Here is a 16896-nt window from a genome sequence, read left to right on the forward strand (position 1 = left end):
AAATTGAAGATACCCCTGCTCAAACCTCATCCACCGAGCCTGTTTTGATTCATTCTGACGAGGACAACGTGCCAAGAGATACTAATGAATTAACTCAACGTCTTTTTGATAGTGGTTTTGAGAGTGGCGAGCTCGGCCCTATTTTTGATGAAGCTCCTCTCTCCTCATTCGTTCCTATTTCCTCCATTCCTTTGCCAACCGACAGTATTTCTTTACCAGCATTGAGGGCTTCCTTTCCTTTGCCAGTTTCAACTGCACCTGCTTCCACTCCTGTGTTGGTTTCTACATCTTCTCCTTTCATTCCTACTTTGACTCCTATGACTCCTGCTGTTGTGTTTACCTTTTCTACTACTCCTCCTTCTATTGCTCCTTCTCCCTTTGTTCAGCATACATAAGTGGGTTCTAGCAGTGGAACCATGGCTATGAGAAGTGTTACTCTTGAAGTTCCTGCCAACCATAGCCTTTTGAGAAAGACTGGTAGAGCTGATGTTTGGCTCGAGCCTCTAATCGGAGATATTGAGAAGAAGAAGATGGAGAGCCACAACTGCCTGACTCTGATGAATGACATAGTTCATTCTATTTTGAAGGTATTTTTCCTTTACCAACAAGTTTTTTATTTTTAATCTACAAATCCTCATTTCTATGAGTTGTCTCTGTAGGCTAACCTTATTGGTACAGAATTGATGGGAAGAATTTCCCTTCTAGAAAGAAAAACCCGTGAGTCTGAAAAATCTATCTATGAGGCCGAGGAAATAGCCAAGGGAGCCCAGCTTGAAGCAGCTAATTGGAAAGAACAGTTTGAGAATGCTCAGGCGACCATAGAGGAGTTGCAAGAAAGTAGAAATCTCCTGGAGCAGCAAAAGCGTGGTTTGACTTCTGAACTAGCAACTGCCAAGGCTTCTTCAAGCCAGTTTAAAAGAGATAAAGAGCTTTTGGAATGCTCATTGTCAGAACAATTATCAAAGGCTAGTGAAGAAGTCAGGGAGCTTAAGGCACTTTTAGCCAAGAAAGAAGAGTATGCAGGAGAATTAGTGCAAAGCTTGACTCAAGCTCAAGCTGACTTACAGACCTTCTCTGACGAGATTCGAGCTTTGAAGAGTTCTCATGCCTCCCTTGAAGCTTCCCTTGATTCCCATTTAGCTGATCATCAAATATTGAAGAATGATCTTGCTATGTGGGAAAGGGAGTATGGACTTCTGGAGGAGAACTTCAACATAGAGGTAAGTTGGGCTTTCCTTAAATCTCGATGTGATGCTTTGATGGAAGCTGCTCAGGAAAGCTTTGATTTGCAATATGAATTAGCCAAAGTCTTAGACACTATCAAGAAAAGTCAACAACCTGTTGATACTCCTTCTCCTGCACTTGAAGCTCCTGGAACAGAAGAGCTTTTAAATGAAGAATTGGCTACTGCGGCAATTGGAGTTGTAACTCCGGCTCCCGAGGGTGAAACGTCTATGACAAAGTCCATGGAAGCTGAAGCTCCTGTGACTCTTGCTTCCCTCAGTGATTTCAACATTCCAAGCCCAATTGAAATTGCTCCTGAAAATGAAATTGCAACTTCTGATGTTCCAACCCCTTCAGTTACTAGTTGAATGTATTTCAAACTTTACTGCTGTTTTTGTTTTTGTTTTTATTAATTGGTGGTGTTATCCCTTGGCAACTTTAAGGGATCTTTTGACGAAGTCTCCAGTTATCATAATGGGGCATTTGTAAAAAACAAATATTTTGCTGACTAAGTTTGTACTTAGTCTTTTATGTTAAGAAGTTTTTATTGGTACTTCTGTATATTTTATTCTTGCCTATTTATCTAGGACTTATAGAATAGCTTAGCATTTTTATCCTTTTAAAATGCTTTATGATTCTTCTCATGGATTATCGACATGAGGCTTATAAAAGAGGGCACTTTTATTTTATCGACACTTAATGAAGAAGACGTCTCAACTTCATAATGGTGTTATAATACGATGAAAGAAATAGGAATACACATGTTTTGTATGAAACAACTTTGGCAAGTTTTTATTCATGAACTTTAACAAGTGTTTGACTATTACATGTATTACAATACATCTACAACTTTCTCGTAACTGTTTTTCTTGTAACAGATTTGTACATAACATAGAATAAACAAGGTTTTTCTTCATAACCTGTTTCAGTACCTAGTCATGACCCTGTCTTTATATATTAAGAAGGGTTTGAGAGGTAACTTTGTTTATGAGTTTGAAAGATGACTCTATTGTTCTCATGAATGCTGAAAACTTCATAACTTTTTCTCAACACTTGTCTCTTTGTGGCCGACTTTTGTTCGATATTCGTATCTGTTTTTCTACACAAATCTCTGTATAATATGTAGTCCCCCAAGTGTTTGAGTGGTGAAGTATAAAGCCTCGAGCACTTGTTTATTTCTTTTACTTTGGCCTTTTTCCTGAAACAAAAAAATATACGGGACTCGGAGGTGCGATTATAGATGAAGACTGTCTAACTCGTGTGTACTTCCATCAGATTAATTGTAACCCTGGGCTGGGAAATTAAGAATACTCTATTTTGCCTTGCAGGTTGTGACTCATCATTTGGCACGAGTTAGGGTTTTTTGCCTAGCATCTAAAATCGTTAGTAAAACATTAATAATTCAAGAGAGAAATTTTAACATGGTGATACCTGACCGCAGGTACTTTTTCAGAAGTAATACCTCTTTAAATGGACGACATTCCAATGTGAGGGTAAAACTTTGCCGTCCATTGTCTCCAACTCGTATGCTCATTTTCCCACAATGTCACAAACTTTGTATGGTCCTTCCCATGTTGGACTTAACTTTCCTGAATTAGCTGCCTATGCAGATTCGAACACCTTTTTAAGCACGAAGTCCCCAATTTTGAAAAATCTGAGGCGTGCTTTCCTATTGTAATATCGTTCAATTACTTGCTTTTGTGCTGACTTTCTTATCAATGCAGCTTCTCTTCTTCCTTCAAGCAAATCAAGGTTGACTCGCATCTCTTCATCATTAGATTCCTCCGTTGCCCGATCATACCGTATGCTTGGTTCACCTATTTCAACTGGAATTAAGGCTTCCGCACCATAAACCATTGAAAATGGTGTTTCTCCAGTGCTTGTTTTTGTCGTTGTACGATAAGCCCATAATACTCCAGGTAACACCTCAGGCCAATTACCTTTTGAATTCTGTAACCTCTTCTTCAAGTTGTTGATAATGACTTTGTTAGTGGATTCTGCTTGTCCATTACATACTGGATGGTATGGCGTAGACGTTATCCTTTTAAGCTGCCAACTTTGAAGAAATTCTGTGATTTGAGCTCCTATGAATTGTGGTCCATTGTCACACACGATCTCCTTTGGTGCTCCTAAGCGGCATATTATATTTCGTCATATGAAGTCTTTAACTTCCTTCTCTCATACCTGTTTAAATGCTCCTGCTTCTACCCATTTAGTGAAATAATCTGTGAGTACAAGTAGAAACTTTACCTGACCTTTTGCTTGTGGAAGTGGACCTACGATATCCATTCCCCATTTCATAAAGGGCCACGGGGCTATAACAGGGTGTAGTAACTCAGCTGGTCTATGCATATTATTGCCGTATCTTTGACATTTATCACATTTGGACACGGAACTATTTGCCTCTTCTTCCATCTTAGGCCAATAATATCCTGCACGAATTAATGTTCTTACCAGTGACCTCCCCCCTGCGTGATTTCCACAATGTCCTTCGTGCACTTCTCTCATTACATATTCTGTTTGAGAGGGTCCTAGACACCTTGCTAGTGGTCCACCGAACATCTTTCGATAAAGATTTCCTTGATATAAACAATATCGAGCAGCTTTTTTGCGAAGCGCGTGAGCCTTTCCTTTGTCATTAGGCACGGTATCGTGCTATAAAAAGGCAACAATTTTGTTTCTCCAATCCCATGTTAAATGATTAAAATTTACCTCGTTTTTATCAGGTTCGAGAACGGAATAAAATAAATGTATAACTGAAGCATTTGTATCGTTTGCTACGTCTACTGCAGATGCGAGATTAGCTAAAGCATCTGCCTCTACATTCTCATCTCTTGGGATCTGCACTACTTTCCAAGTTTGGAATTGCTTTATTAACTCCCGTACCTTTGCGAGGTATTCTTGCATTCGCGTCTCCCTGGCTGTATAAGTCCCCAGCATTTGATTGACCACGAGTTGAGAATCACTCTGGATTATAATCTGTGTTATACCGAGTTCTCGTGCCAATTCTAGACCTGCAATTACAGCCTCATACTCTGCTTCATTGTTAGTTATAGAGTGACATTTTATAGCCTGTCTAATAGTCTCACCCGTAGGTGGTACAAGAACTATCCCTAGGCATTCCCCTTTTACATTAGATGAACCATCAGTGAATAAAACCCAAGTCCCCGGGTTTGCACCATTAAAAACTAGTAATTCTTTTTCTACTTCTAAATGCATCCCCTGACTAAAATCGGCCACGAAATAAGCTAGTACTTGAGATTTTATAGCGGTCCTGGGTTGATAATAGATTTCGTATTCACTTAGTTCTATAGCCTATTTTGCTAATCTTCCTGACAGTTTGTGTTTATGCAAAATATTTCGAACCGGAAAAGCAGTAACTACAATAATGGGATGACATTGAAAATAAGGTCTTAATTTTCTTGATGCCAGGATCAAAGCTAATGCTAACTTTTCTAGCTGGGGGTATCGTGTCTCAGCATCTAATAAGGACTTACTTACATAATAAATAGGAGATTGTTTACCTTGGTCCTCTCGGACTAAAACAACACTGACCGCAACTTCAGATACAGCCAGATAGATGAGAAGCTTTTCCCCCACCTTTGGTTTTGCCGATAACGGTGGTTTTGACAAATAAGCTTTCAAATTTCTAAGGGCTTGTTGACAATCTTCATTCCATTCGAAATGATCTTGCTTTTTGAGTGCAGAGAAAAACTTGAAACCCTTTTCTGAGGATTTGGAAATAAATCTCCCCAAAGCTGCAATTCTTCCCGTTAATCTTTGGACTTCCTTCTTATTAGTAAGGATATCAGGAATTTCTTCTATTGCTTTGATCTGAGAAGGATTTACCTCAATACCACGGTTAGAAATAAGAAAACCCAAAAACTTACCTGATGCAACTCCAAATGCACATTTTTTTGGGGTTGAGTTTCATATTAAATTTTCGCAAAATATCAAATGTAACAGATAGATGAGAAATGTGATCATGAGACTGCTGGGTTTTGACGAGCATATCATCTATATATACTTCCATTGTCTTCCCTAAATGTTCTTGGAACATTTTGGTGACCAACCTTTGATAGGTTGCCCCAGTATTTTTGAGACCAAAGGGCATTACTTTATAACAGTAAGTCCCCCTGTCTGTGATGAAAGAAGTTTTTTCTTCATCACTAGGATCCATTTTAATTTGATTATATCCCGAATATGCATCTAAAAAGCTTAAAATTTCATGACCTGCGGTTGCATCAATTAGTTGGTCTATATGTGGTAAAGGAAATGAATCTTTTGGGAAGGTTTTGTTTAGATCGGTATAATACACACAAACGTGCCACTTACCATTTTTCTTGGGTACGACCACCGTGTTAGCTAGCCAACTAGGATACTTTACCTCGCGGATCGATCCGACTTTTAATAATTTTTGGACCTCATCCTGAATCACCTGGTTCTTGAGCTTTCTTTTCTTTTGCTTTATTGGTGTGAAAGAGGGGTCCTCATTGAGTTTGTGAGTCATCACATCCGGTGGTATCCCTGTCATATCAGTGTGGGACCAAGCAAAGCAGTCTACGTTAGCTTTTAAAAATTCAATTATCATACCTCGCATGTCTGAGCATAAATTGGCTCCGACATAAACCTTCCGCTCAGGCCATTGCTCAAATAATATCACTGCCTCGAGCTCTTCAATTGTTGTTTTGATGCTTTCATTTTCTTCAGGTTCCTGAATTGTATCAGGCCTCGAGTCCAAATTTGTCTTTTCTTGTTCAGCTGAAGTTTGATCTTTTACACCTTCAACTGTTTCCTGTAATTGTTATTTTTCTTTATTTACGGTGCTCGTACCTGTTACAACGTTGACACTTCTAGCCGTCTGCTGATCCCCACAAATTTGGCAAATTCCCCATGGTGATGGGAATTTAATAACTTGATGTAGAATTGATGGGACAACATCCATATCATGTATCCATGGTCTCCCTATGATCATATTTTAGGACATTTCCATATCAACTACCTGAAATTTAGTTTCTTTAACAACACCTGTAGCAAAAGTTGTTAGAATTACCTCTCCTTTTGTTACCACACTTGAATTGTCGAAGCCTGACAAGGTGTGCACCTTGGGTATCACTTTGTCCTCAGCTTGCATTACACGTAATACCCTTAGTAGTATAATATTTACAGAACTCCCTGGATCAATCAAAACTCGTTTTACATTAGTATCATGTACAAGTAAAGATATTACCAGAGCGTCATTATGTGGAGTTATCGCTCCTTCGGTATCTGTGTCATCGAACGAAATACTTTCATTTTCTAAAACCTGCTGCACCCATTTCCCGTGTGTAATTGTTACCTTTGAAACCTTGTTGGAGGCTGTGTAGGTTATGGCGTGAATATCTTCTCCCCCACTTATCACATTCACTGTTCTCTTGGGTGAAGGAGACTTTGGTGGCTCTTGCCTATTTTTCATATAGGCTTGTTTTCCTTTTTCACTAAATAACTCAGTGAGGTACCCTTGCTTCAATAGATGATCCACTTCACTCTGCAAGAATCTACATTCTAAAGTTTTGTGCCCGTGATCATTGTGGAATTCACACCAATGATCTGGATTGCGTCTCTTTGGATTTGACCGCATCTCTTTCGGCCACCGTACCTTATCTCCCATGCTTCTCAAAACAACCACGAGCTCGGAGGTAGAAACATTAAAATTATATCCGCCGAATCGTGCCTTTAAACTTTTGTCATCATCGCGTGACTCTTGTCTGTTCCGATCATTCCTGAATTTCGAAGAAGAACCAGAGTCCCTGTTCCTCGATTTTTGATCATATTGCTGGCTATCTTGTTTTGACCGTGGGTCTTTTCCTGCAGGTCCCATATATGGATCATACCTGTTTTTACCTGATCTTTTTTCGATTTCTGATCTTCTGGGACCACCCCTTTCTTCATGATGAAACTTAGGTAAGGTATCTTCTTCAATTTGCAGCTTCGTACTATACCTGCTGTAAACATCATTCCACGTGGTTGCAGGAAATTCTCGAAGGATTTCTTTGAGTCGTCTCGTGGCTTCAGAACTTTTGTCATTTAAATTACTTGCAAAGGCTATTGCAGCCCAGTTGTCAGGCACACGGGGTAGAGTCATTCTTTCACGCTAGAATCTATTAACAAAATCTCTAATCAACTCCGAATCCCCTTGTTTGATTTTTAAAATATCTTCCATTCTTTTCTCAACCTTTTGTGCTCCCGAATGTGCTTTAATAAAAGAATCTGCAAGCTCAGCAAAAGAATTTATAGAATTTTCAGATAAAAGAGAATACCAGGTTAATGCACCCTTGGTGAGTGTTTCTCCAAATTTCTTGACCAGTACTGATTCAATTTCTTGTTTGGTCAAGTCGTTGCCTTTCACGCCTGTTGTAAATGCAGTCACGTGGGTCTGTAGTACCATCATATTTTGGGATGTCAGGCATTTTGAACTTTTTCGGAATTAGAAGGGGAGCAGCACTTGGCTTCCAAGGTTGTTGTGAGTATTTGTCTATGTCTACTTTTATTACAGGCGGAACTCCAGAGATTTGCTCAATACGCTCATTTTGTTCCTTAATCTGTTTCTGCAAGGTCAGTACTAAATTTTGCAAATAGGAATTATTTAAATTACATGGTCCCCCTTCCTGTGGTTCGCTGGTGGTTCCTCCATTCCCAGAATTAACAAGACCAAAACGGGGATTCTCCAATGTATTATTATTAGGAGTTAGTGTGGGTGGTGCAGCAGGCAGTCGACTAACTAGAGCCTGAAGAGCTTTGCCGACCTGTGCATCAATTAGCTTTTGTAAAGCTTTATTTGTGCTTCCTTCAAAGTGTTCATATTGTTCTTGTTGATCGGCACGAGATTCAGTAACAGGAGTGCCTTCACGAGATTGACGTGGGGAATTTGGAAGGGAGGGGACCACGTCACCTTGATTTTGATGGATTTGATTTTCATGGTTTCCCAATGGGTTATTACTGTTATTGTCGGTGTTGTTTGACATGGTGATAACAATGGACAAGATATAGCGTAAAAAGAAAAGATTATCAGATTCCCGGTAATTGAACCAATTTGTTTAACCAAAAATCTGAGTCTTTGGTCAAAGCTAAAAAAGAAATTCGGGTTACTGATAATCAGGAGACGAAAATAAAATATTTTTGAGAATGATAGTAAAGCAGTAAATAGTTTTGTATTTCAGTAAGATCCAAATAGTATTTCGTATCCTTACATATGGTGAGTTCTTCTCCTTTTATATTTAATTCTAGGAGAAGATGTAATACCTTTGTCTTAATGAGGCAATTATGAGCAATAAATGACATTAAAAGAAATGTTACACATTCATTTCTTTTTAATTCAAATGTTCTAATGTATTTGATATTTAATGTTGTATTTAGACTCTTTTACGTCATCAGATTCGTATCTTCAACTTCTTCCGATATTCGGTCTTTAAATGACTTTGATAGGTACGAGACTCGTACCTATTTTAGTAACGGTCCACACCTATATTGCTTTATTTTTCCCTTATCTGTTCTTGCCCGTGCCTCTTGGCTATTTATTGTGTTTTGACCGTTTGACCAATCCACGTGTCATACCACATCACCTACAATGTAAATTCAGTTTTTTCCCAATACAGTTTATGCTTTAGCTTTAGGGCATTTGATTTATTTGGAAATAGGACATGAATCTTTCATCGATGCCAACCCGTAACCCATTTGTTAATTCTTTGGAGTAGGCTCATGGAAAAGAAAAATGCTTTTGATATGTTAAGATTTAGGCTGCCCAATATAGTTTCGTAATTGCATTCATGGAATTTTCGTTAAAATTTTAGTAATTAAACCTTCAACTCACGGGTACTACTAAAACTCGGGTGTGCATTTCATGTGACCCAAATCCAAATCTCAACAACGATAAATAACATGTGTCTCGGACTGCGGGTGCATTTCATGTGGCGTGGTCCAAAGACGTGTTTCAGATGACGTTGAAATCTTCCTTAAAATAATTAAAAGCGGTTTTAAAATTAAAATGCACATAGGTTTAAAAGTGTTTTAAAGTCAGATAATTAGGCCAATAATAACAGTTAAGCGACCGTCCTAGAACCACGAAACTCGGGAATGCCTAACACCTTCTCCCGGGTTAACAGAATTCCTTACTCGGATTTCTGTGTTCGCAGACTGTAATACAGAGTCAATCTTTTCCTCGATTCGGAATTTGAACCGGTGACTTGGGACACCATAAATTATCCTAAATGGCTACTCTGAATCTTTAAATAAATTAATCCTATTTCGATTGTCACTTTAAATTGGAAAAAACTCCCTCATCTACACCCTTTTTCCGGGATATAAGGTAAAAAGGAGGTGTGACAGATGAAGCCTGGGTAGATTATTTTAAACACGAGTTTTAGTCCATTTCTTTCATTTGGCTTGGACGATATTGGAGAGATCAAGGAGGGATTTTCACCAAGCAACACTAGGTAAGTGATTATTTCCTATTTTTGAGTTTAAATATGTGATCTTATATGGATTTAGACATGGAAAATTAGTATAAATTTGGAATTTTTGGGGAAGACCTAGAATTTGGAATTTTGGATTTTTACCTCAAATTTGAGCGTGAAAATTAGAGCAAATTGTATATTTGAGTTAGTAAAGCTATGTGTAGAATTTATCTTTGAGAAAATTCGAAATTCGAGCACGTCGGAATTTTGGTCAACTTTTCGAGCGGAGTTGGGAACTTATATAATTTGAATTGTTACAAGTATTATAGTGAATATTTATTGGTTTGCCCGTTGTTTGAATAGTTTTAGGGCGTTGTGCATCAATTGGAGTTGTTTGAAGGGCTTGGAAGCCAGTTATGAAAATTTCGGAGCAAGGTGAGTCTCCAATCTAACATTGTCAGAAGGAAATTGTCCCCATAGGTGTGTTAACAAGTTATGTGATCCTATTTGTGGGGCTACGTACACACGAGATGACGAGAGTCCGTGCGTAGCTACTATTATGCTATTGTCCGGGTAGTCTAGACCCAAAAGCATGCTGTACTTGGAAATATTTGTAATCCTATTGACGGTTTGAATTGCTTAAATCACATCGGATTAGTAAGTGAATTTCTAAAAGATTGAGCTTCATTTTCTTGAATTGTAAAAGGAGAATTGGATTTTCCTTGGATAGTTGTTCCCTAATGAAGTCTTGATTAACTGTTTGAATATGTGATTCTATGTGTACCTGCATCGCATGTATGATTCGTGAGCAGGGTGTTTATTTATTTTATGTTGACCGCATCACATGAATGATTCGGGAGCATGGTAATAGATGTATCTATGTCCTCGGCAGTGCACATTTTACATTTCTGTTGGATCGGTCCGTACGACCTCGACATGATATGTGCATGCTTGTATTGCTTGCCCGAGAATTTTAAATGTTTATATTTGCCTTTTCTGGCCACAGATAAATGGATAAAGGTAATGAAAAATAAATCTTTGGAAATCCTTTTATTATTTGAGAATTTGTTTACCTGCATTTCGACTTTATGAGTTTTATTTTGCCCTATGAAATCCATGAATTTCTCACACTTTTACTATATTATCATTAAACCACTAGTAAATGTTGAAGTCAACCTCTCGTCACTACTTCTTAGAGATTAGACGGAATACTTATTGGGTACACGTTGTTTTCATACTCATACTACACTTGGTGTGCATTTTTGTTGCACAGGTTCATATGTGGCCGGTGGCTTAACGACATGGTTGATACGGAGAATTAGGCGAGCTGCATTTATCGAGACGACCAACAGCCAGCAGAGTACCCTTCAGAGTATTTTACTATTTTTTTTCATTTTTATCCACATTGTATCCCGGACAGTTACTGTATTTTATTTCATTCCCTAGTAAAATGCTCATGCACTTGTGACACCGGGTTCTTGGATGATTATGGGGTATCTTGTATTAACTTCTTAATATTCATGTGTGATTTGAAACAATTAACTTTGACTGGTGCAAATTGAATGAAAAATCATAGTTTTCAAAATTATTAAAACGAGGATTTAATTAAGTATTTTGGTTAGCTTTCCTGACAGCGGTGTCCGGCTCCATCACAATCCTTAGTGGATTTTGGGTCGTGACAACATGGTATCAGAGCACTAGGTTCCCTTAGGTCTCACGAGTCATGAGCAAGTCTAGTAGAGTCTCGCATATCGGTACGGAGACGTTTGTACTTATCTTCGGGAGGCTATAGGGCTGTTAGGAGCACTTCCCTTCTTGCTTTCCTTATCGCGCGACTTGATTCCTTAAGGCTTATGCCCTTGTTTCCTTCCTACTCAATATTACGTGACGCGTACCGCTTGTTATAAATCGAGAATTGAAGAATTGTAATGGTACTACAGATGTGATGCGGGATGTTTCTCCCGGTATAGTTGGGTGAGCTATTGTCGTCACCTTGCGGAAGGATTTTTCTATTGCTTCGGCTCGATAGTTGTGTTTCTAAGAGCTTGGAGGCTATGTACAGGTTGCTATGATGCTCGCGATTGGTTATCGCACAATATTGACTTGATGGTAGGAGACTTGCCTATGTGTTGGGGTGGTGAATGGGTTGAAAGGAAATCTACTCAGTGCACGATTCAGAGATATGATATTTCACTTCCAGCGGAGGAAAATCAATTGTCCTATGAATGTCCAGATTTGGGGTAATAGAGTAATGAGACTTGGTAATTTCGAGCGTGGTAGAATTTTTATCAGCGATGTAGTGTCATCGTCCTCGATTGTATGTATTAAGTTCGCTGGTGTTATGGTCGTCTACAATTTGCCATTGGGGTAGAATATTGTGAAATAATATTGGAGAAACGATGGTTGGACATCGCGGGGTGTGGTGGTTCAGGATTGAATCAGTGTTTCTAATGTCGATAGCTCGAGAAAGATGATATTCGGAAAGGTTTAAAGTTAGTAGTGATTTGTAGGTTCAAATGCTACGAAGATAGATTTTATTAAGGCAACAACTAAGCAGCAAAGGATGAGGAATGGCATGTGGGGGGTGTCACAGTGGTTAAAATTTCTAGAAGGCCAGATATAAGAAGCAAAGGTCGAGTGGTAGATTAGAGGGGTGAGTACTTCCAAACTGAGAGAGTGGCGGAGTTTCATATGGGCTTTGTGTTAGGATGACTATGCACCTTAAGGAGTGTTTGGAACGACTTGGGAATTTTAGTGATTGATTATTGGGGTCTACGGATCTAATCTGAAGTATGGGCTATTATGCGGCAGGAGATTTGATATAACGGAAAGGAGATACTTGAAATAAAGTAGGATACAACGTAACTTTGAATTGGTAGGATGTTGTTGCACATTTAATTGATGTCCACGAGGGGTGAATGGACTTGTGCAGTTAGAGAGTGAGCTCGGACCTAGGATGGGTTATTGATGCCGTAGTGATTGTACCCCGTGCAACAGCGTTGGAAGATGTCGGCACGTAAATTCCACAGACGGGTTATCTCCACCGAGCAGATCGGCGGTCGCATGGTTGGCGAAGATTCTGCGAAGAATTCTATTGGTTATACAGCAAAGAGACCGGTCATGCGAATGTGGTTAATGATTTAGAGTATAAAAATGGATTTTATAGAAAGATTACGAGAATTATGGCGGTTGATTGCGCAATGTTATGTCAATAAGAGATAAAGAATCCTGATGAATTTCAGAGTTGTGTAATAGTGGCTTCAAACTAAGTGGTAATTTGAGCAAAGGAATTGTTAAAGGTATGTTATGGTTGGCCTTATTGGCTCATGTTCAGACTTGGGGAAGGAATCAGGATTTATGCCTTGTATAGATACGGGTTTCAAGGGAAATGATTCTGCCGAGTGCTTCGTCGAGAGGGTATTCATGTGCTAGAAGATTCATGGAGTTGATTAAATTTGGGGCCAAGTCAGAGCGGGTGGCTCTCAACAACAGTCCTAGTGGATTCATAGGGGCAAGGTGTGGTGCCTCATAATTGCGAGCCTATAGGTACAGTTAAGAATCAAGCTTTGTAGCAGCTTATAAGAAGAGGCACAAAATGTTCTATAATTTTTTGACTTGCAGTCTTGCATTTGGGAGGTATGAAATGGTTCGTGGTATTTGAGATATCATGGTCAAGGTCACTCGGGATGAGTGCGGATGCAGTGTGTTATGTGTTGAATGGAGTTATTATTATTTCTAAGGCAATCAAGAATTAATTTGGAAGAAGATAGATTGGTTAGCTATGTTGAGTTGGCATATTGGAGGTAGTGAATAGTTCCTTCAACATGATCAAGTGATGGAAGTGATTTGCACGTGTGAGGCTTGTCGACTGCCGTAATTTATGTTATTCAGAAGTATTCCACTGTTATGGCATGTCATGTGTAGGCGGATCCCGGAAGGGCTATGGTGGCTTAGACCACTACTTAGAGATTTGCATTTTCTACGGTTATGAGAATTCACTTGTGTGTTGCTATGGTTCTCCTGAAATGAGTTAAGTGAAAAGTTTTATATGATGAAATGTTAATCTATTAGTTGTTACAGAGTTATGATGAAAATCGTGTTCTAGTGTATATTGGCATGTTGGGTGCTGTGAGTGGTATGAAATTTGAAGTGAGGATCAAGGTTGCAGCTCGGTGTTGACAAGGATGTCACGAGCTCGGATGAGCAGTAAAGGAGTTTCGATGTTTAAAGTAAGTGGGTATCGTCTTCAGCATCCCCTGAGATCAGTGTTTTGTGAAAAAGGCCTTGCATCCTGGTTATGGATTCTTGAACTCTTTCTCAGCATTAGTGTGGCTGGTGGTATGGATACACATACTTGTTGTCTGTTACGGAAGGTCACAGGAGAGTGCCCCATAGGAAGTTTGTATAAGTGTGGCATGTAGTTACTTGATTGATTGAAGATTTAAACCAAGTATGAAGACGGTGGTGATATCATTAATTTGAGAATTTATGCTTGGAGGGCACTCAACTTATTGGGTTTTGGACCGTGGAGGATTGCCCTGGTTATGATGGTAATTCTCGTGTGTTATAAGAAAAAAAGGGAGTTATTATGGACCCTCAAAAAGTTATTAGCCAAGTTCAGTGTGATTAGAATCAGCTTGAGGTATGTGGAAAGATCTAAATGTGAATATGGGCTCTATATCAGGCCAGATGTGTTCATTTCAGCAATGCGCTCTTTTGGACAAGTAGTCGGGGTACTATTTTGTCGTTAGCTATTTGAATGATGATATATTGCGTCGTATGAGTTGTAAGATGGCTTGGTGAATTTCTTATGTGTTGAGGTTCTGTGTAGAGATGATGTTATATGAGTAGGATGGCTCTCGAGATTCAGACCGTATATCGCACCTCAGTTGTGCTTGAGCTTTGTAGCTTATGATACTATATGGCTCCCCAGGGATGGTATTATGCACTTAGCGTGCTTGTGACCGATATTCAGTATTTTATTATAATGAGAAATTTAGCTCGATGTATATCTCCTTATATGAATTCTATGTGTGGATCGGGTGACATGCCGCCATGGGTATGTTATTTGGATCGGGTTGCACGCTGCAACAGAGTGATGTTAATTATAGTTTTCTATATGCTATTTTTGTATGTCTTGTTTCCTATTTTCTAAGGAAAGTCCATATTAGTGCGTGAGTTGAGTAGTTCCTTCCAGAGTTTGTTTTCCTTTTGTCAAGTTCGAGTTCATAGCCTATTGGCACATTGTGGCATCATATGAGACTTTTGATCATGTCCGGGGTGGCTTATTTCCTGAGCGGTTCGTACTGGGTAAGATGAGATCATTGGATTTAGGATTAGTGCAATCTGATTATATAAAGTATATTAAGGAGCTAAGACCATTATTTGGTTCAGAATGAGATGATGGTTCTTATCAGAAGTATAGACCTAATAATTTGTTGATTCGGCAGTTGGTAGGAATTTCTACACGCCTCTTCCATTTTGGCAGTATTGTAAGAGTTAGAGCAAGACCTATGTAGGTCATGAGGTGCAATGGGAGCATCAGATTCTTGGAATTTCGACTAATTTTATCAGAGAATGTTATTGTGGTCCTGTGAGTAAAGTGGTGCAAGGTGTGAATTCAGCTAAGGTATGCAGTCATGTTTGTGAGCACGTAATTTTTGCCTCACGAAAACTACTCCAAAATAAATCAAAAATAAAATAAATCTCTTTTACTGTGCAATTTTTAGAATTTGGGTGGTGTTTGTTAATTATTTGTGTTGTCCGCAAATGTTTGCTTTGTTATAATTAAACAAAAAATAAAATAAAATACATGTTTCATGCATATCTAGGATTTAATTATCCATTTAATAATTGTTTTAAAAATAAAATTACAAAAAATATGTATTTATTCTATTATTAATGTTCCACTGTGTGATTAATGTTTTGTCTATGTGTTAATAGTTGTTAAAAAGGTAATTAATATCTTTGTAAGGGTAATTTTGTTTTTATAATTTTAATTAGGATTTTAATAATTAGGGATAAATTTAGGAAATGGAAAATAGGTTGAAAAATAAAAAAATCGGACCTGGATTAAAATCCAGGCCCAAACCAATTAATCCCCTCACAGCCCAATCCAAATACCCATGTCCGGTCCAATGCAACCAAATCCAAACGACGCCGTATGGGCACTTCAAATCTGGGCCTTTGATTCGTTTCAATCAAACGGTCCAGTTCAGCCATTGCTTAAATGAAACGACGACGTTTTACGCGGTCAGATCTGATCCATTTATCTATCTTGATCCAATGGCCTCAGGAACTCATCCAAACCCGGTCCATATCACCCCCGGGCTGACCCCTTTCCCCCAACTTAAACCAAACGATGTCGTTTGGTTAAGTGAATTGATCTCAACCGTGCATCTTAATTGATCCAACGGATGAGATCAATCCACCCCACTCGTATATAACTCCAATCCACACCCCATCCCTCCAAACCAAACACCCCACCCCCGGTCCTGTTCATCATCTCTTTCAAAGAGATCTGATGAACTCCGCCCTTCACCACCGTACACCGCCTACCGGAAATCGCCTCACAGCGGTTCCGGTAGTCCAAACCACCCCACCTTAACACCCTCGACTCCTCTCAACCTCCCCGTCCCAATTCCATAACCCATATACCTCGAATCAGGCACCAATGTCTCGAATCTTCGATTGAAGGTTGGCCTGAAAAACCAACTTTCTCCGATGACCTCCAAAATAACACCACAGCTTCCCCTAAATACCCTCACCACGGATCTGTTAGTTGCATGGCTCGAATCCTACTAGAACTGCTCGAATCTTCATTTGAAGATTCGAGTAAAACCTGACCCTATCCCAACCTACCTCAAACTCACACCAGTTACCCCCTGACCTCCCTCGTGCCTAGAATACCGTTGGTTTGATTCGAATCTGCCCGGAAATGTTCGGATTTAAGATCCAAATTCTGAAACCCTAAAAATTTTCCAATCTTGGAATTTTTTCAATTCAAACGAAGGATTGAGGTTTAATCGACCTTAGTCGAAGTATTTTCAGTTGAAAATACTTCGACTAAGGTCTGTTTGATTTCAAAAAGTCCGAATCCAAGTTGAGTTTGAGTCCGGTTGAATTTGAAGGTTCAGAGGTATTTTTTCTATTTCTTATGTGTATTCTACGTGTATTTTATGTTTGTTTCATTAGTCTGTTTAATTTTTCATAATTTTCTAGTCAATTCTGTGATTCTGCC

The sequence above is a fragment of the Nicotiana sylvestris genome, chromosome 12 (genome assembly GCF_000393655.2).
Source record: "Nicotiana sylvestris chromosome 12, ASM39365v2, whole genome shotgun sequence".
NCBI classification, from domain to species: Eukaryota; Viridiplantae; Streptophyta; class Magnoliopsida; order Solanales; family Solanaceae; genus Nicotiana; species Nicotiana sylvestris.